We start from the raw sequence: 21,489 nt of genomic DNA, 5'->3' as shown, positions 1-21,489 counted from the left end.
TTTTTTAATTATCTGCTTAATTTTTTTATTTGCTTCAAAGGCAAAACAATACCTATCATTGTGTACAAATTATTTTGCCTTTGACGACAAAATGATTGTCTTCTTTGATGTTTCTAAGAGACTATGTAGACATAGGATACTTCAAGTTCAGTCGACTCAGAGATTAAAACTTTCAAATACTCTTGCCGACATTGAAAACAATGTATAATCACAATAAGCTCACGGTGCTCATAAGAATATTTTATAATTACTGAGCTTGCTAAATTTAATTTTTGAAGTATTTTAATTCATGATAAATTCCTATATTTCCTCTGTATAATGGTACTTTAGTCTTTAAGATATGAACTACTGATATTCGAAGAAAAATTCTTAGATTCCCTGCTCTTACCATATCATTTACAATTATAAACCTAGAGGTAGAGTGTTAGCAGAAAAACCTAAGAAGAAGTGGCATGGTCAGATTTTATACTCTCGAAGACGGAACAGCACCTTTTTCCCAACCGAGATGGTGTACACTGCGTCACGACATATGTGAAGTGCGCCAACTAATAGCGTAAATAACGTCTTCTTCATTTTCCTTCTCAGTTTCCCAAACTGGCTAGGAAATTACATAGGTGTGGTTCAAGAATTGCGCTTAGTAACTTTCCCACTTATAAAATTAACATTCCTCTAAACTTCATTTCTTTTTCATAAGCACTTGTTTCCATTTGACGCCTTCTTCATGAAAATGAAAAGGGATATTTAATATTGTGTATGTATGGCTGTGTCCATTTGTAAAGGCGAGAATACTTGTCATTTATTTTAGCAAATCTCCTTGTTAAATACTTCTTACTTTTATGTTATGCAGGCACATAGCCTATTTCAAATTGGAGAAGTATAGAGTATTTCAAAAGTCAGTTCAAACATTTAAACCGCTATAAATATTATAATATTTGAGATAGGGAAAAAACAAAAACTTCACAGTGTTGGGCAAACAACGGGGTTTACAAAACATTGGGAAGATGTCCGCTCTTCTTTTGTTCAACGTACAGCATTCTGTCTGCGACACCATGCACAGCATTTTGCAGATAATGTCTTGGAATATTGGGAATTTCTTGCGAGATGGCATCATTCAGTTGCAGTATGGTTGTTGGATGTGTCAGGAAAACTCATTTTTTAAGGTAACCCCACAACCAAAAGTCGGTCGGATTAAAATCTGGAGAACGCGGAGGCCACATTGTTGGAAAGTTTTATTTTATTGGGTTATTTTACGACGCTGTATTAACATCTAGGTTATTTAGCGTCTGAATGATATGAAGGTGATAATGCCGGCGAAATGAGTCCGGGGTCCAGCACCGAAAGTTACCCAGCATTTGCTCGTATTGGGTTGAGGGAAAACCCCGGAAAAAACCTCAACCAGGTAACTTTCCCCGACCGGGATTCGAACCCGGGCCACCTGGTTTCGCGGCCAGACGCTCTGACCGTTATTCCACAGGTGTGGACTGTTGGAAAGTGCCTACTGATTACTTTGGTCGGAAAACGAACATCATTACGCGTGTTGACTCCATCCTTATTTTTAGTTGATTAATTTACTACGCTTTGTCAACATTTTAAGTCTGAATGAGATGAAAATGGTAATGCCGTTGAAATGAATCCTGGCTCCAGCACTGAAAGTTACCAGGCATTTGCTCATATTGGGTTGAAGGAAAACTCCGGAAAAAACCTGAACCAAGTAACTTGCCCCGACCGGGAATCGAACCCGGGCTACCTGGTTTCCCGGCCGGACTTCACAGGTGTGGACAATAATGGAATAAGACAGACTGTTGCAGTAAACGAGGAGCGCTACTACAGCATGTTACAAAACTTCGTTATCCCTAGACTCAGGAATCACGATATGGGAAACATAATCTTCATGCAAGAAGGCGCTCCACCCCATATCTTTATCGCTGCAAAACAATAAATTGCGCAGATGTTTGGCGATCGTGTCATCAGTAGAACTTTCCAGCAATGTGGACTCTGCGATCTCCGACTTTTGGTTGTGGGGTTACTTTAAAGAACGAGTTTTCCTGACACATCCAACAACCTTACTGCAACTGAAAGATGCCATCTCGCAAGAAATTTCCAATATTCCAAGATATTATCTACAAAATGGTGTGCATGGTGTCGCAGACAGAATCCTAGGGGAGACCCGGGCAAAGAGAATAATGCCTATTTCTTAGAAACGCTAACAGGTAGCGCTTTCTGCTATGTTTGGGAAGAATCCCAACCAGAAGTTGCTGCTGGTACTGACTTGTCGTCATTCTAGCTAGTGAGAGAAGAAGTCAGCGTGTGTTTGAAGAAAATTGACTGTTTTCTTAAAATATTTCAAGGTAAGAGAAACAAATGTACAGCACACAATACTGCAGAAACTTTTTGTTATGTGATAGTAATATATAGGCGATACGATTACTTCTAAAGTGCCGTACTTACCAAGATGATTATTGACGTTTATGTTTGTATAACCTTAAAAGAAAAGCGAAATGGCGTTGCGGGCAAAGTGAATAGGGCAAAGTGGATAACTTATCCGCTTTGCCCTGCCACCTTTATTTGACTATATAAGTGTTAGCTGTATTTTTGTATGTATTTGTCTATTGTAATAAAGCGTATTAGATCATTGTACATAGTGGAGGCATTAAGTCACACTAATTAAATTATAAATCAGCAACACTGATCTTAATTTTTACTTAAAAAGGTCGTAATGTGTTTTCAGATGGTTTAATCTTTCAATAGGAAGATGGAACAAGCCAAATGGTCTGAAGAACTCATGAAGAAAGCACTTAAAGAAATAAAATCTTCCAATCAGTGATTCTGCTATCTGGCCATACAACCATAATGTGTGTGTTGAAGATTTTGCTCCAGATCAACTTAAAGATCGCCCACTTGAGACAGAAATCAGCGAAACGACAGCTGGCTCAGATTTAACAATTCTGCGGTGCCAGCTTCTTCAGCGGCTGAAGAAACAGTTAATGCTCACTCAGAATCAACTACCTCTGTGATGTCTTCATCTTCAGAGATTGAAGAAATATTGAATACATCAATACACTCAGATTTTCAGTTCTGGTTACACCAAAACTCTCAACATCGTCAGCAGGAGAACCCAAGTCACTTCTTTTGATTTAGACCAGTGCCGAAAGTGGATGCTCGAAAGATACGAAGTAAACGAAGAAAATGTCAGCGCTCTGAAGCTCTTACATCTATACAGATTAAAAACGTTGAAAGAGAAGTAACTTATGGGCAGGAATAAAAGCAGAAGAAATTCAAGTCTTCAATGCCAGTGAAACGTCGACTTGTTCAAATTTGTATTTTGTACTAATCTAACGTGCTGTAAAGGGCTGTAATTTTATTTCTCATCGTCTCATATGAATCATTAACATCGTGTTCATGTGTTGATTTAATTTTATTATCAGTGAATAAAAATTAAATAGAAATATGAAAATATTATAGGGATATTCACTTTGCCCGGTTACCCGGTTTTCTTTCTCAAATCATATCACAGTCCGTAGGCACAGGAAACGAATTGCTGTTTTTTTTAGATAAGTGGACAACACGTGTCACAACCAATGTCACAAAGTTTTTATTTCGGGAGCACCAAAATTCAGCCAGTGGCATTGTTTAATTTTAGCTTATCTGCTTTGCCCGGGTTTCCCCTACAGCGCTACGTATGGCCAGTTCAAAATCACTCACGATTGTTGCAGTATAGAAAGTTAAGCCTCGCAGTACATAATTATGTATTTCCTGAATTTGACGGATAACATGTAACTTATGTAATTTGCAGTCAATTTATTTGGCAACAACACATAAACCAATGGTGCATAAGGACATTTTTGTATCCATGAATGCTGAATAGTTGGTAAAAGAATGCAGTGCAATATTCGAATGTACCATCTAGATATATATTTTTTTTTTGCTTTCACAAAGAAATGTCAATTTGGTATTGCATGAAACACTTATCACATTATTCAATGTGTCATTAACCCTTAAGAAGTTGCGCCTAACTTTGTAACATTAAGAGTCGTGTGTGGTGTTGCTGGCACCCCAAATATAATATGTTCTTATGGGCTATTTTTTCAGTGAACAATTGAAATATCGCCCTTTTTTAAGTATACAATTACATGAAATACTTTAATACCTATCACAATATTATAATAGGGATATCCTGAACTAGCACCAACAGATAGCGCGCGTGTACTTTGGAGGATGCGCATTGCGTGTGCATTTGTTTTCCAATATATAAACATTGAGGATTTACATAGTGTATTAGTATATTACATACCTTTAAAAACAACTCAGAATGCCAAATTTTTGTTGTGTTCCTATATGTAAAAGCCATGGAAAGCTTTTTGCCTTCAATCAGGTCCCGAAAGATTCTGAATATATGCTTTCAACCTTAAAAAAATAACTAATTAAATTGCGCCTATTAAACAAAAAGAACTACTTCAAATAAGGAATTACTGGCTACAGTTTCATTTTGGAAGAAGCAAAGGAAAAAAAAATAATGAAAACATATGCAACCTGACAGCAAGCTATGTTAGCTTAGATTGTATGCAGTACTTGTAGGAGTCCCCGAAGTTTACAACTGCATTTTACAATGGAATGATACTTGACTTACAGTAAACTGTCGATGAACTGGGATGTTTATTCTCTAGGACGGTCCGTAGTGAAAAAAATATATATGTCTATAAATAATAGTCTATGTAAAGTCGACCTGGTTGGCAAGTTGGTATAGCGCTGGCCTTGTATGCCCAAGGTTGCGGGTTCGATCCCTGGCCAGGTGGATGGCATTTAAGTGTGCTTAAATGCGACAGGCTCATGTCAGTAGATTTACTGGCATGTAAAAGAACTCCTGCGGGACAAAATTCCGGCACATCCGGCGACGCTGATATAACCTCTGCAGTTGCGAGCGTCGTTAAATAAAACATAACATTTTTAGTCTATGTAACTTATTGAAACCATGTTTTAGCTTCAAATTTTCAAAATCATCATACATACCATTCAAAACTGCATGTCCTTAACCTACAAAACGCACGAATAATCGTGATACTACTGCCATCATATTATATATCATCGCATTAAAAATTGCATTTCTTCCTTCTCAAATTAGAGAAATTCAAGCCACTTCCCTATAAAAAAAGACATTGGGGGCTGCATATTCTGTTTATCGCGTACGGTACCTACTTACTTATACAATGCTTATGGTTAAAGATGCAATATTCACCTTAGACAAAGATCCGTCTTTTTTTTATTCGTGTACCTTGTTCTCAAAGTTCTCGTTTAGATTCGTGAACATTCAATTTCCTCGTATCTATATTCTGCATACTGAAGATTTCCCCATCCATCTCTTAAGAGGAATAGCTCAGTATTGTACAAGTTTACACTATTATTTATTGTAAATTAAATTAGATTATGAGGTAAGAAAATACTGAATTATATTAAATTATACTAGGTTAACAAATAATTATAAATATAATTTTGACAAGCACAGAAATCCAACAAGCGGCAGAACGTAATGAACTGTAGCATATGGCATAATATAGCCCTGTGCCACATGGAATGCTCGTGCCATCTAACGGTAAAACTTCGCATAAGATATTCCTATTACTGTGCAGTAATGGTAATATTTTAGTATTGGTTCAAATGTAATATTCAAACGTCTAATCCCTCCTAATCATAATTTACTTTTTATCTTCCTCTCCAGACCACTTTCTTGATTATCTGTGCGCACAGTCCCTACTTAACATTCATTGTTATTATTTGTTACATAAGTATGGTCAGTTTAGTCACTGTCACTATTTACACCCCACATCACTTAAACTGTTATTATCTAGAGTATGCGAATTCCGATTTCAAACATGTTTACGGTTATTGTTGCCTTACCAATTCTAAGAAAGGTACTGAAAGTTTCAGAAGTATAAGCTTACAAAATATGTAGGTAACAGCTACGTATACGTAACTGGGATGTTGACAACACCCCGCGCAACTGCTTAAGGGTTAAGAAGCAAAAATTCTTCCTTCCTCTTGTCTTAGGAGATACAGCACGAACTGCTTCGTCTACGTCAGCTCTGCTTTTTGGCAGTGGTGGCATAGGCTAACTCTTCTTTTTAAACTGTACAAGTTCCGACGAATACGTGAGATGTCAATAGGACTTAGATTATTTTCCTCCTCGTACTCAGAAATTTCTCTAATTATCACTTCCGTAGATTTCTCTCTAAGTAATGATCATCTTCTCTTAATTTTCTTTTAAGATGATTACACACGAATTGGCGGTTAAAGTTCTCATCGCGTTCGTGATTATGTTCTGAATTTGATTTCTGTAAGTCAGCTTTATAATCTGACTAGTTACAAGTACTGTATATATTTTACTGTAACATGTTTCATTTACACAGCACCATCTGCGCCAACCATATTATACTTTCATGTTTCAGTCGAAATTTGTAGCCGTCAGTGATGATGAGAAATTTCCCGTTTTGACTCACCATTTCAGAAGCCATCACGTCCATGGCTGCGACAACTATGAGACTTTAGTCACAAGTGAATGACTGTTAGTGGGCGTGTGTTGTGATCTATTTTGTTATGATATTGTGACAGCGACGTGAGATTCGAACTCACGACCAGCGTCCCGCGAGAGAGCATATCGCGCGGGCTTCACGGGGAAAGGGGAAAGGAGCCTACACGCGAGGGGAGGCTGCGCGCGCAGCTGCTACTTAACGCAGTGAATGTGGAACGACCTTCCCGACTATTCCAGAAATCCGTCGAAGTGGAAGACTCGCGAATTTTCGAGGCTACGTCGCTGTGGTTATAAATTACGGTCGCGAAGGAACGACAGCAGTTTTGCAGTTAGAGTTTTCAGTTGAATAGTCAGCCAGTCAGTGAGAAAGCCAGAGCAAGCAAGCCAGTCTTGTGTACCGGAGTTCGACTCGAGTGTGCGTCCGCATCTGCGTCAGCATCCGAAGGCCTGAGTTCGAGTGCAGTGGACCGCAGTTGGAGGGACACGAGTTCGAGTACAGTGAACTGTCTCTGAAGGTCTGTGGTTCGAGATACTGTGAACTCGAGTGACTGAGATAGAATAACTGTGAACTGAGAACTGGTAGTTCTGATTTGTAAATAGTGCTTTGTAAATATTAGTTAAGATTAACAGTTCATTGTTGTGCGTAATAGTCCAAGTAAATTGTCATTGTCGTCGGTGGAGTGCTATAACGAATACTGTGTTGAGTGAAGATCCAATTGTTGACGAGAGCGTTTAAGGTGAATTGTAGAAAGGAATTATTGTTGTGACGAATAAATTACATTGTTGTTACTAATAAAATTCACAATATCCTAGGTATAGAACACTTGTTACCAACCGTTGGCAAACCGTACCAACCTATAGATAGATTCAATAACAATAGAACAGTTGTTACCAACCGTTGGCAAACCATACTAACCTAAAGATAGATTCAATAGCGATAGAACAGTTATTACCAACCGTTGGCAAACCGTACCAACCTATAGATAGATTCAATAATGATATAGCAGTTGTTACTAACCGTTGGTAAACCGTAGGCCAGCCATATCAACCTATAGATAGATTCAATAGCGATAGAACAGTTGTTACCAACAGTTGGCAAACCGTACCAACCTATAGATAGATTCAATAGCGATAGAACAGTTGTTACCAACAGTTGGCAAACCGTACCAAACTATAGATAGATTCAATATCGATAGAATTCCCTCAATTTTGTTACTCCTGGCGCAACCTACAAATCTTTGTGGCGTAGTTCACAAATCTTCGTGCCGCACTCTAAATATGTAATTGTCATTGAATTACAAATTCTGGATTAACCGTGGTGCACATTACATATACCCACAAATATAAGGGATTAACCTGAGTTATTGATGATGATATTCAGCCATGAAACCGAGTGGAACGACAGACTACGGACTGGAACGGCGTGGATTCAATACCTGATGAAGGCTATAATTTCGCCATATATTTGAAAGCAGCTATTGAGTACATTCAATTACCTTTAAAGTTGGGTACTTTATGTTTCTCGAAGGTAAAACGCCGGCAGAGATTGATGTTCATCACGTCAAATTTTCTTATTCTGAAGTTCAGGAAGTGTAGATGGCAAAATATTTTGTTTTCTATCCAATTAGCTGCGTATGAGTGGACATTTGTCGTTCCACATATATAGCCTCCGTTCCATCTTAATTTTATCCTCCTTTTATTACTTAGAGTTTTTATTTTATTCTCGTTCAATTTTCCTCTTTCCACTTTTCCACTCCATCACTTCTCCTTCCCTTTACGCAGTGTTTCCCTTCTTCATCGTTTAAAACGGCTCTTTTGTTATTTTCAGTCTATATCTCATCTAATTTTATATATATATATATATATATATATATATATATATATATATATATATATATTTCTTGGTCTTTTACTAGCCTTTCCTCTTTTCTTACACATATCTTCTGCATCGGTTTTCTTATTCTACAAAGTTAACTATCTCATGAAGACTATTTCTCCAATTCACGGGATAGTATGAAGCCTACTTCTCTTATTCATGGAATAGTATGAAGCCTACATCTCTGATTCATTGGATAGTATGAAACCTATTTCTCTGATTCATGGAATAGCATGAAGCCTACATCTCTGATTCATGGAATAATATGAAACATACTTCTCTGATTCATGGAATAGTATTAAACCTACAATGCCCGATTCTTGGGATAGTATGAAGTCTACTTCTCTGATTCATGGGATAGTATGAAGCCTACTTCTCTGATTCTTGCGATAGTATGAAGTCTACTTCTCTGATTCATGGAATAGTATGAAACCTACATCTCTGATTCTTGGGATAGTATGAAGTCTACTTCTCTGATTCATGGAATAGTATGAAGCCTACATCTCTGATTCATGGAACAGTATGAAGCCTACTTCTCTGATTCATGGTATAGAATGAAACCTACATCTCTTATTCATGGAATAGTATGAAACATATTTCTCTGATTCATGGAATAGTATGAAGCCTACATATCTGATTCACTGGATAGTATGAAACCTATTTCTCTGATTCAAGGAATAGCATGAAGCCTACATCTCTGATTCATGGAATAGTATGATACCTACTGCTCTGATTCATGGAATAGTATTAAACCTACAATGTCTGATTCTTGGGATAGTATGAATTCTACTTCTCTGATTCATGGGATAGTATGAAGCCTACTTCTCTGATTCTTGGGATAGTATGAAGTCTACTTCTCTGATTCATGGAATAGTATGGAGCCTACATCTTTGATTCATGGAATAATATGAAACCTACGTCTCTGATTCTTCGGATAGTATGAAGTCTACTTTCCTGATTCGTGGGATAGTATGAAGTCTACTTTTCTGATTCGTGGGATACTATGAAACCTATTTCTCTGATTCATGGAATGGCATGAAGCCTACATCTTTGATTCAAAGGATAGTATGAACCCTATTACTCTGATTCATGAAATAGTATGAAGTTTACTTCTCTGATTCATGAAGCCTACATCTCTGATTCATGGAATAGTATGAAACCTAAATCTCTGATTCTTGGGATAGTTTGAAGTCTACTTCTCTGATTCATGGGATAGTATGAAGCCTACTTCTCTGATTGATGGAACAGTATGAAGCCTACTTCTCTGATTCATGGAATAGTATGAAACCTACATCTCTGATTCATGGAATAGTATGAAACCTATTTCTCTGATTCATGAAATAGTACGAAGTTTACTTCTCTGATTCATGGAATAGTATGAAGCCTACATCTCTGATTCGTAGGATAGTATGAAGCCTACTTATCTGTTTCGTGGGGTAGTATGAAGTCTCTTTTTCAGATTCGTGGGATAGTATGAAGCCTACTTCTCTGATTCTTGGGATAGTATGAAGTCTACTTCTCTGATTCATGGAATAATATGAAGCCTACATCTCAGATTCATGGAACAATATGAAGCCTACTTCTCTACATGGAATAGTATGAAACCTACATCTCTGTTTCATGGAATGATATGAAACCTATTTTTCTGATTCATGGAATAGTATGAAGCCTACATATCTGATTCATTTGATAGTATAAAACCTATTTCGCTGATTCATGGAATAGCATGAAGCCTACATCTCTGATTCATGGAATAGTATGAAACCTATTTCTCTGATTCATGAAATAGTACGAAGTTTACTTCTCTGATTCATGGAATAGTATGAAGACTACATCTCTGATTCGTGGGATAGTACGAAGTCTACTGTTCTGATTCGTGGAGTAGTATGAAGCCTACTTTTCTGATTCTTAGTATAGTATGAAGCCTACTTCTCTGTTTCGTGGGGTAGTATGAAGTCTCCTTTTCTGTTTCGTGGGATAGTATGGAGCCTACTTCTCTGATTCTTGGAATAGTATGAAGCCTACGTCTCTGATTCATGGAACAGTATGAAGCCTACTTCTCTGATTCATGAAATAGTATGAAACCTACATCTCTGATTCATGGAATGGTATGAAACCTATTTCTCCGATTCATGATATAGTATGAAGTTTACTTCTCTGATTCATGGGATAGTATGAAGCCTACATCTCTCATTCGTGGGATAGTATGAAGCCTACTTTTCTGATTCGTGGGATACTATGAAACCCATTTCTCTGATTCATGGAATAGCATGAAGCCTACATCTTTGATTCATGGCATAATATGAAACCTATATTTCTGATTCATGAAATAGTATGAAGTTTACTTCTCTGAGTCATGGAATAGTATGAAGTCTACATCTCTGATTCGTGGGATAGTATGAAGTCTACTTTTCTGATTCATGGGATAGTATGAAGCCTGCTTTTCTGATTCGTAGGATAGTATGAAGCCTACTTCTTTGTTTCTTGGGATAGTATGAAGTCTCCTTTTCTGATTGGTGGGATAGTATGAAGCCTACTTCTCTAATTCATGGAATAGTATGAAGCCTACATCTCTGATACATGGGATAGTATGAAACCTATTTGTCTGATTCATGAAATTGTATGAAGTCTACTTCGCTGACCCATGGGATAGTATGAAGCCTACTTCGCTGATTCATGGAATAGTATGAAGCCTACATCTCTGATACATATGATAGTATTAAATCTATTTCTGTGATTCATGGAATAGTATGAAGTCTACTTCTCTGATTCATGGCATAGTATCAAGTCTACTTCTCTGACTCATGGGATAGTATGAAGCCTACTTCTCTGATTCATGGAATAGTATGCAGCCGAAATATCTGATTCATGGGATGGTATGAAGCCTACATCTCTGATTCAGGGGATAGTATGAAACATATTTCTCTGATTCATGAAAGAGTATGAATTCTATTTCTCTGACTCATGGGATAGTATGAAACCTATTTCTCTGATTCGTGGGATAGTATGAAGCCTTCTTTTCTGATTCGTGGTAAATTATGAAGCTTACTTCTCTGATTCATGGAATATAATAAAGCCTACTTCTCTGATTCATGGGATAATATAACGCCTACTTCTCTGATGCGTGGGATAGTATGAAGTCTACCTTTCTGATTGGTGGGATATTATGAAGATTACTTCTCTGATTCATGGAATATTATAAAGCCTACTTCTCTGATTCATGGGATAGTATAAAGCCTACTTCTTTGATTCGTAGAATAGTATAAAGCCTACTCCTCTGATTCATGAAATAGTATGAAGTCTACTTCTCTGATCCATGGGATAGTAAGAAGCCTAATTCTCTGATTCATGGAATAGTATAAAGCCTACTTCTCTGATTCATGGGATAGTATGAAACCTACTTTTCTGATACGTGGGATAGTATGAAGTCTAATTTTCTGATGTGGGATAGTATGGAGCCTACTTTCCTGATTCTTGGGATAGTATGAAGTCTACTTTTCTGATTCGTGGTATATTATGAAGCCTACTTCTCTGATTCATGGAATAGTATAAAACCTACTTCTCTGATTCACGGGATAGTATAAAGCCTACTTCTCTGATTCGTAGAATAGTATGAAGCCTATTTCTCTGATTCATGAAATAGTATGAAGTCTACTTCTCTGATCAATGGGATAGTATGAAACCTACTTCTCTGATTCGTGGAATAGTATGAAGCCTACTTCCCTGATTCGTGGAATAGTATGAAGCCTACTTCTCTGATTAATGAAATAGTACGAAGTCTACTTCTCTGATTCACGGAATAGTATGAAGCCTACTTGTCTGATTCATGAAATAGTATGAAGCCTACTTCTCTGATTCATGGGATTGTATGATGCCTACCTCTTTAACTCACCGGGTAGTATGAAGCATACTTCTCTGATTCATGGGTTAGTATGAAGCCTTGATTCATTTGATAGTATGAAGTTTACTTCTTTTACTCATGGGATGGTATGAAATCTACTTCTCTGGTTTATCGCTTAATGTTTCAAATCATACATCGAAAATTGTAACTGTAAGTAATTTCTTGTGTTATCTTTTTTTATTGGTTATTGCTTCTAAAGCATGTATTTATTTGTAATGCATATGTAACTGTATTATCTATTCTGTATTTTTTCTTCATTTTAGTGTTACTACCGGTATATTTTCATTCATTATAATTGATAATAGAGTATCTTGTTAATATAATGAGTTATCTTGTTTATACAAACAATTTATAACTGTCAATTTTGTATATTACATCTTTATTCTTTAGTGTTTCAAATCATATATTTAATTTGTAAATATATGTCATATTCTGGAATTATGTAATTTTCGTTCGTCATTTCTAATTCATATATTTAATGTAGTGTAACTCAAGGTAATTTTTGTATGACGTCTTTATCATTCTTCATTCTCCCTCAATTAATGTATTTATCTTGTGACTATAATCAATCCTGAAACTACCTCTTTGCTGTTGCATATTATTTCCATATCATGTATATAATGTGTAACAAACTACAACCCTAATTTACCTAAGGGTAAAATAGTTTCACAGTATTTGGATAATAATAATAATAATAATAATAATAATAATAATAATAATAATAATTTTCTGATTCCTATGGTTATTTGACGCATCGAGTATAAAACGCATTGATAGTTCCGTATCTGTACATTTCCAATTTATGTTGCAATCTCTTCGATTTGTATAAAAATTGTGACTTGTAAAAAAATTGTAAAAGTTTTCTTACACCGCAATTTCTTTTGTTTCAGGTAAGAATTGTACGCCAGCAGTGCATAGCGTGCCAGTTGCAACACAATAAAGGTAAAATTAAGTCATATTTAAGGACTAAACATATATTAATACATTTTGGTAGTTTCTGTTCTCATGTCTCAGTCGTAAGACTCTTAGGTGATGCTTCCTTCTCTGCAGATAACACAACATGCGTAGTGGAAAAAGTGGATACCAAGCACACATTCGCCTTATGTTTCTTAAGTTCTTCCGATGCTCTGTCATAGTGTATTATTTGCCGCTATGGTTTAAGAGGGACGTTAAAGTAGAGAACTTCTTTCACAATTATCACTTAACATCTCTGAATAGCCTCTGTGGTTTGATAAAGGTTATCAACTGAAGAAGAATATATAGAATGACCATCTTATCATTTCTGAATGAAGTCTGTGGTTTAAAAGAGACGTCATATAAGTAAATAAAAGAAATAAATACAGTAATGTACTTAAATTATTAAATCTGAATATATTTTATTATTAAAAAATTATGGTTAATTAATTCATATTACAATCGTCAGTCTCCGAATGGCATTTGTGCTTTTAAACTGAAATTAAGTGAGTAATTTTAATCACAGTTACGCCTATATATCGTCTCTAAATAACATATTCTAGTACAACACCAAACAAAATAGTACAATATTACAGTAAACATAATTTTTTTTTCGGAATATTGTATGTAATTTAAAATGAATGTTAGAAGGACTATCATGTCTTGTTTTTAATTATATTTATAGTTGAAATAGAAATATAAATGTGATAAAAATTTGAATTACATATTTCATCTCACCTTCTCTGGTTATATTTGCATTTAAGGGGAGACTCCATTAAAAATCATGAAAATTTTGCAAAAAAAATTATTGATTATCTCACTTCTTTAGAATGAATATTTTCATACCCGATTTGGATTTAGTTCAGTTCTGATTACAAATATTATTAATTTAAAGAGCTGCAAAAATTATTTTTTTTCGTCAAATAATTCTTATTTACAAATTTCCGATTGCAAATCTAGTAACTTTTGTTCTAAAATTGTCTCCCTGAAGTTACTAGATGAATATGGCGGAGGAGAATCTTAATTTACGTAAATATTAATTTTACTTTCAAATCCATTTTTTCCCTAAGTTTATTTTTCTTGATTCAACAACTCTTTTGGGCCAAATATTAATCAATCTGGATTAATTTTTACTACAAGTATTTATGAAGAAACTGCATGTTTCTATGCATTTATTTTGTAACAAATGCTGTTAGTTTATTTTATTAATATTTTTCCGTAAATTATAGGAAAAATAACCTTTTTGAAACTTAATTCTTTTTTAAGTGAATAAATGAGATATTTCATAAAATGAATGCATACAAATTCTTCTCTATGTCTTGTGACTGTAGGGTAACCAAAAAGAAAACTGAACTTAAAATTTATTGAGGCCTTGGGTTTGAAAACATTTGTAAAAATAATAGAAAAATGAAAAAATCAAAAGCCAAAAACATTTGGGAGTTCAAAATTTGGATTTTGCTAGTCCTTTACATAGCAAATGTGTTCTCAAAATTTAGTTGAAAAAAATAATGATGGGGAAAACAGTTGTCGTTTTAGTGGAGTGTCCCCTTAAAGGTAGCATTATATGAAAAATGGGTAACTGCACTTATCATATTACCATGTAATTATAGTAGCGAAGAGAAATGGCTACATGAAGAATTGGTAATTTAATGTTTAATCCTTTTTCACATCATTTCAGTTTTATTGCTTTATAAATGTAATATTGTAAGGTATATTTCAAGATTCTGACTCTGTATACGAAATTGCAAGTTAATTAAAAGCATAAACACAGCAGACAAACAATGAGGAAAGAGACAACGTGGGACGAGGGAGATGATTTGCTATTCTATTTAACCAAGAACTGTTCTTCCCTCTTGCCTGTGAATCTTCAACAAAGCGCTGGTAAATCTCTTCTTTCGCAGACATCTTTGTTCCTAGGAAGTTAGCACGCAAGCAGTTAATTACATTCATTGTACGTTAAATTAAGGAATTGGAGGAGGAAGACAACGCTAAATCATTTGTTTCTCCAAACTTTTAATTCAACACAAACGATGGGAAATAACACAATTGCTTTTTCACCTAGTTTCGTGGTTCAAGGTTCGATTTCCCTTGAGACATACTTTCCTGATTACTTCTGTTCTTTCGTTTCCATTCCCTCCCTGACTTTATGATTCCCCAGAGAGTTGCTAAGTTAGTTCACTTCACGTCTCACTTAGTACGTGTGTTTACAACGTGTGGGGCACTCTTGATTTCAGCATAGATATTAGAGATTGCTCCAAAACGATATAATTTACCCAGATATTTAACAATGCTCTATCAACAAATAATCACCGAGATGTACTTCGCTCCTTTACCCTGGTGACATCAATTCCTTTAAGGGGAGAGGATGGTTTTTTTTTAACTTTTTTCCTATTTTTTGTAAAATATTAATTTTTTGTATGTAGGGAGCTCATAGCTGTGGCAACTCAACTAAATAAAACATTTTGAAAAAAAAATTATTTGGCGGCCCAAATTTGAAAAAAATATATACCCAATGCAGGAATGTACTATAACCGATATATCTAAACAGTTTTAAAGATAGATTCAAACAGTTTTTTGTAATATATTTGCAAAAGCATGTTCTACAAACTGTCTCTAACAGAATTTAGATATTAGGCCCTACGTTTGTAAAATAAACAATTAAATTTTAATAACAATTTTCTGATTTCCTTTCTTGCAAACAAACGGACATATTTTTAAAATGAACTCAATTAACAAAATTCTGTTACAGAGAAAAGTTTCCTAATAGTCTAAAGAATGTGTGTTCTAAATGTCATGCATAAAAACTTTAATGGTTCAGAAATTATATCCATTTTTGTCTAGCAATGTAGCAAAAAAGAATTAAGTTACTGGAAACAGATAAAAGCGGGCGTGTGATTTAAAAATCCATAGCGCAGGAAGTTTAAAAATGACGTCTCATCATCCGATAAGACACAAATACCCACAAAATGTTATGCAATGCATTCCACATATATCAAAGGGTATTTTAAAGCGAAAAAAATTTGAAAACTTAATTTATCAGAAACAACAATAACAGTGGGCGAGTGATTTAAAAATCCGTAACGCAGGAAGTTTAAAAATGGCGACTCAACATCCGATAAGGGCACATATACCCACAAAATGTTATGCTATGCATTCCACACATATCACAGAGTATTTTAAAGAATTTCTTTTGAAAATTTACTCATTTTTTCACCAAAAAATACCATCCTATCCCCTTAACATTCCAAACCTGAATTTCTAACCAAAACATGACCAATGTCTTCTGACGGCAGACCATTACATCGGACAAAAATTCGCCCTCAATATTTTTTCCCTATATTGGAAAGTCTCAGGCTATTGCACCTAATATCCAGCACCCATAACCCTTTGGATTCCGATCTGGGCCCTCGTATACTCAGCAACTGAAGACTGTAACTGAATAGATCATCTACTTGTGCAGTAGGGTGGAGTGAAAATATGAAGTTTATGGAATCAAAATGTAATACCAGGGAAACGTTGTGGGGTGATATCATAAAGATCAATGCAATATGTATTTACTCTAGATTAATATTTAGAGGTGCCCCAAGAGCATCATATTTTGAAATTTTCACAAAATTTCTTCATGTTAAAATTTTTTTAGCGAGAGAACATTCCCCAGTGATTTAATCTGAACAGGATACCAGGAACATGTTAAAAAAATACATGTCAAAAGAACTGGCATATTTTTGGAACCCTGTTGTTTCATCTTGAAGTGTCACAAAAACCTCAATTTATAAGAAAACTGGGAATAACCACAATACGCGTAGATATGATATAATTCAAGTAATAAAATTAATAGAAATTCATTCTTCTCATCTTGCAGGGTATTTAAATCAGAATATCTCTAATTAATACAAGAAATCTGACCTTCTACCCTGTATTCGCAATGCCAGAGGAGCTCAACCCAACACAATTACATACCTATCATGATGTAATGAAATATTATCTATGCGTCAAAAATGAATTAAAATCTGACTTCAGATCAAAAGATTCTGCTGTTGGAGAGATTTCAGAAAGAGTTGCTATCAAAACTAAGAATATCCAGGTAAAGGCATAAATTCCGAAAGTCAGTCATAGAAGAATATTAAACTGAATTGTGCTTACCATGATCAATACACAAACTTAATGAAACCTTGTAAGAAACGATTGATATATGTAGTTGCAAATGCAAAAAATTTAATACTGTAGGCCTAATTGTGATAAAGACCGCCGTGTTCCAAAACAAGAAAGAATGTTTTACTAGAGCAAAGAACAGAAAGAAAGTTGATAATTGGATCTGTTGATTTAGTTACCACTCAAAAAGAAATGAAAAGGGAAACAAGAATCAGTTCTTACCGAAAAAAATTAATTGGGCTGAAATGGAATTTTTATCATATTTTATGTAAAATACTATATGTTTTGTCCCTTCGGATCGCCTAAAAAAATAGTGTATATACTGCAACCCCAATTTAGGATCTTCCAAATAAAGTTTGAATATGTGATTTTACAGCAATTTGTTAGCTATGTAATGGAAAAACAAAATAATAGGAGAAACAAACAAAGAGGCAAAAAATTATAATTTTATGAAACTTCAAAGCCCTTGGGGCACCTCAGAAATTAAATATAGAAACTCGATATTTTTCACATTCCTAAGTTAAGTGAAAATACAGATTTTTGCAACTATTGCATTTAGAAAACAGATAAAAAAGAATTTCATGTATAGATTCACTCCACCCTATTGTGCAAGCTGGTCTTCAAGGCACTAACAAGCATAAAACAAAAGCAACGCCACAGATTTCTCTCAGTTTAATAGGAAATGAGTCTGTGCTTTTATTCTATTAGACCATAAATTCAACTTTCGTGTAAGGAACGACAAGTTCATGTTTCTCATCAATAAGTCAAATGTTTGAAAATAAACATGTTTAAGCTATCCTTTCCGTTCGAATGAGTCCATTTGGAATCACTAACATTTCTGTAATCTCTGACTCATATGATTTGCCTGATGATTCCATTTCGTGTCCTCAGAAGTAGTTTCGTTCTTTACCGATAGAGTGCAGCACCCGCCAGTACCTCGGTCAGTTGTTATTAGGGAAAGTATTGCTTTTGTTTCTTTTTTCCTCCTTGGTGTCTCTATGACCTTGTGCAACCAAAAATTCAGGTCAGAAAGGGTTGAATATTTTTCTCTTGTTTCGTTTTCAAAGTTAATAGAATTATTTTTTTATCGCTTTTAACAGCAATGTCACTCGGCACACCCAATGAGAAACGCTGTCTACGTTGTAACTCGCAACATGCTAAAGGAACTGAATTCTAATTCATATCTTGATTACACAACTTTTAATACTATATCACTTCGGAATATAATACTTCACGTGTTAATTAACTAGGTTACCTTGTTGACTAGTTTCAGCCTGTGGGCTATCCTCAGAACTGGGTGATCTTCACGCCTTCTGATTGCGTTTTTTGTGGAGTGTATTTATGTAATAAGAGAGACAAAACAGAATTACAGAAAACAAAGGAATATAATACGAACGCAAGAACACTAACATACGAAAACAAAAACACAAACAAGATTTTATCCTCATTCAAAAAATTAAATTACAACATCGCATACAGAACACAAAACACTTTACAAAAGCATCTCAAAACACAAACAACACAAACAAACAAATACAACTACACAGGTTTATACAAACTCAAATGCAATACCTGCAACAACGTCTACATAGGATAGAAAGGCAGATCATTTCAAATACGTAACAATGAACACATCAAAGCCATAACCAAAATACAAAACACTACTACATACGCAGAACACATGACAAACGCCAACCACACCTACAGCAACATAAACACTGAGATGGGTATATTTGTGTAATAAGAAAGACAAAACTTAATTACAAAAAAGAAAGGAATATAACACAAACAAAAGAACACAAAAAATGCATCACACTAACATACGAAAACAAAAACACAAACAAGATTTCATCCACTTTCAAGAAATTAATTTACAACATCGCATAAAGAACACAAAACACTCTACAAAAGTATCACAACACACAAACAACACAAACAAAGAAATAAAATCACACAGGTTATACAAACTCAAATGCAATACCGTCTACATAGGACAGAGAGGAATATCATTTCAAATGCGTTACAAAGAACACATCACAGTCATAAACAAATCACAAAACACTTCCATATACGCAGAACACATCACAAACGCCAACCACCTACAGCAACATAAACACAGACATGGAAATTCTACATCTCCAACCGAAAAACCAAACAAATAAACACACTATAACAATACAAAATATACAGTCACACAAAAACAAACCCGTATCAAATCCTCAACACACAACTCAATTTCAGAACACACACTTTTATTTTTATTCCACATTACGTCCACACCTATGGAGTAACGGTTAGCATATTTGGCCGCGAAACTAGGTGGTCCGGGTTCAAATCTCGATCGGGGCAAGTTACCTGGTTGAGGTTTTTCCGGGGTTTTCCCTCAACCCAATATGACCAAATGCTGGGTAACTATCGGTGCTGGACCTCTGTATCATTTCACCGACATTATCACCTTCATTCCAATCAGACACTAAATAACCTGAGATGTTGATACAGCGTCGTAAAATAACCTAGTAAAAAATATTCTACATTACACTACACAAACACATCCCCACAGGAAACTCAATCAGAAGGCGCGAAGAAGACCATCCAGTTCTGATGATAGTACACAGGCTGAAACTAGTCAACAAGATAACCTTGTTAATTAACACGTGAAATCAAATTATATATTACGACTTGAATTCTTATGCTGATATTTTGTTTGGAAATAAGTGTTACTTTCATAACATTTATTATTGTCATTATCAATACTGAAATTCAATCCATGTAGAGATGATCGAGGGAAGATGCTATGGATTGATATAGTTGTAAAAGTGAGATTTCTAAATCGTCCAAAACCAAGTTTAATGTGTGGGCAGAAGGTTACACGTAGTTTGTCCTTGAAGTTCGAGAACGTTAAAAATTCTAATATGGTAATTCTAACAAAACCGATTCTAAAAGCCAGCACATTCCAGTTCCAGAGGACGGGCGCACAGTACACTGAGTAATGTTCAGTAGTCCTACATATTAAATTAAAAAGAAGGAGATAGAAAATTAAGGTTGCGGTCCGCTTTATTTCGTCCTCCTTGCTCCCAATGATGCTGACTCACTGAAGAGTGCTGGAGTCGTTGCGACAGACGGTTCCGAAATACGTGAAACTTGAGTTTTCAACAAGTTCACTTTTGTTTCTTAATTAGAGGTCTCTCTCACGTTACATCCCCAAAGTCTAAATTATCCGCCCGGCTACTTTTAACATATTACGAATGTAGCTCATATGTCGCTGGAGAAATAACTAACTGTGCAGTGAGGTGGAATGAATCTGTACATGAAATTGTTTCTTATCTGTTTTCTAAATGTAATAGTTGCACAAATCTGTATTTTCACTTAACTTAGGAATGTGAAAAATACGGAGTTTCTATATTTAATTTTTTAATTTTGAAGTTTTTTTAACTTATAATTTTTTGCCTCTTCTATGATTGTTCTATTATTTTGTTTTTCATACACAGCTAGTGAATTGCTGTAAAATCACATATTTAAACTTTTATTTGGAAGACTCTAAATGGGCTTGCAATATACAGTATTTTTGAGGGGATCCAAAGGGATAAAAAATATATAGTATTTTATATAAAATATGACAAAAATTCCATTTCAGCCCATTTATTATTTTTTTAGTTACAAATTCTTCTTGCTTTCATCTGATTTCTTTCTGAGTGGTAACTAAATCAACAGGTCCAATTATCATCCTTTCTGTACTTTGCTCTAATAAAACATTCTTCCTTGTTTTGGAACACGGTGGTCTGTATCACACTTAGGCCTACAGTATTATATATATTTTTTTACATTTGCAACTGCATATAACAAGAGTTTGTTTGCTTCTTCTTTGAATTTTGCAATGTTGTCATTTTAGCTGTCACTATGTCGTTTCTTACATGGCTTCATTAATTTTGTATATTGATCATGGTAAGCTCGAATCAGTTGTAACATTCTTGTATGACTGACTTTCGGAATTTATGCTTTACTTGGATTTCCTTAGTTTTGATAGCAAGTCTTTCTGAAATCTCTCCAACAGTAGATTCTTTTGATCTGAAGTCAGATTTTAAT

Source organism: Periplaneta americana, chromosome 14 (genome assembly GCF_040183065.1).
Source record: "Periplaneta americana isolate PAMFEO1 chromosome 14, P.americana_PAMFEO1_priV1, whole genome shotgun sequence".
Taxonomy (NCBI): Eukaryota; Metazoa; Arthropoda; class Insecta; order Blattodea; family Blattidae; genus Periplaneta; species Periplaneta americana.
This window is presented reverse-complemented; position numbering follows the sequence as displayed.